Source organism: Aplysia californica, unplaced genomic scaffold (assembly GCF_000002075.1).
Source record: "Aplysia californica isolate F4 #8 unplaced genomic scaffold, AplCal3.0 scaffold00673, whole genome shotgun sequence".
Lineage (NCBI taxonomy): Eukaryota > Metazoa > Mollusca > Gastropoda > Aplysiida > Aplysiidae > Aplysia > Aplysia californica.
This window is the reverse complement of record NW_004797943.1, coordinates 67,478-69,241: the sequence shown is the minus strand read 5'-3', so window position 1 is coordinate 69,241 and position 1,764 is coordinate 67,478.

Below are 1,764 nucleotides of genomic sequence, written 5' to 3'. Positions count from 1 at the left end.
CTATCTATCTATCTATCTATCTATCTATCTATCTATCTATCTATCTATCTATCTAATCTATTATTTTTTGTGGGGGTAGAGGAGAAAGTATATTTATTCATCTAGTTTACCTTATACTTATTGCAGCAATAAACAGTTGCCCCACCCCCCTCTCTCTCTTCTGGCGCTGTGGCTTCATAAACGGTCAGCGATGCCCCACCCTGAAACCACTAGCGCCAGATAAAGATAATGACTTGATTGAAAGGCGGCGTAGATATAAAAACAGAATGGTTCATGATATTTGTCCTAACTATTTGCGGACAAAAAAAAAAAAAAAGTCCGTGTAAATAAATGCCAGAGTAAAACAGACAAGACGAAATTTTTAAAAAATATACAAACAACGCCAGTATTTATATATACATTGAGATGGTATAAAATGCTGCTTTTATTATTATGAACAGTCAAGTAAATAATATGAAGAGAAACTGGTGACAAACGTAAATCAATAGTGATTATAGAAAAGGATGGAGGTTCAATAGCTTTGAAAACAAAGGACTATATCTTGAAAATCTCTAACATCATTAGAAATACCAAATTGAACCGTACATTTTTCTGAAGCGGGGAGGGGGGGGGAGAGAGAGAGAGAGAGAGAGAGAGAGAGAGAGAGAGAGGGGGGGGGGGGGGGGGGGGGGGGTGTTGTGAGGGGTGTAGCACCAAGCACCTGGATAATCTTGAGAACTGATTATGGACCAATGGCACTTCATAAACCTTTCGTCCAAATTATCACTTTTGGAAAAAACAAAAATATCCCGAGCAAGAAGGGATTAATTCAGAGCCAGCCGAAAAATACGATCAACCGACATCACGTCCGCCAACACCCCCCACCCCCACCCCCACCCCCTACCTATAATAAAATGCTCGACAACATGATAAGTAACATCGCAAATTACTACGGGTTTAGCTGAAGAATAAATGAGGAAGTCTGTTACCTCGAGGACAACATAGCTTAGAAACCAGAAGAGCAGTGAAAAGAAAAAACAACAACCTTGGTGCAAGCCTTCGAGATGACGATATGTAGTGAAATAGAGAAGGGAAGTTATTACAAGGATGAAGTTATTGCAAAGATATCAAAAACTGTAAATATGAACAAAATTTCAGCAGACAGAGAAGCAGAAAAAGCTAAAATTTCAGCCTGAAAAGGCACACTTTTAAAGTGGGGATAACAGCAAGTCATTAAATGTAGATTAGAATTTTAAAAAAGTCTTCCAAAGGAAAGCAAACTACTCGGGACATTCTAAGTAAAGTTTAACAGGGATCAAGTTTAGAAACATGACTATATTATACGTTTAGTCTGATTTTACTGTCAAAGGTAACAAAAAGAGAAATCCACTCAGAGACCTTGTAATCATTTACGTCTTAAAGCATTCCAATCCCACAGTTCCGTGACACGAATAGAAACGTAATATTTTCCATCTCCTTATTGTCCCCCCCTTTTCCAGCACTCATTAAAAAGATTCCGCATTGACAAAAACAACAGCTAAATAAAAATAAGTGCAATCAATTGCAGCAACAATACTGACAGCTCGTACAGGTACAAAAAAAACAACAACAGGTGCAATAAAAGCAGTAATCAATAACTGAGTGGAAAGGAGCCCAACCCGTTTAAAAAAGAAGCAAAACCAAAAGGTGAAAGAAATATCGGGACAGGAAAGAACGACAACGTTTTGAAGTCCCATTATCCCAACCAAAAAGCAGTTCATTACTCCCGGGTTGAGAGATACCTTT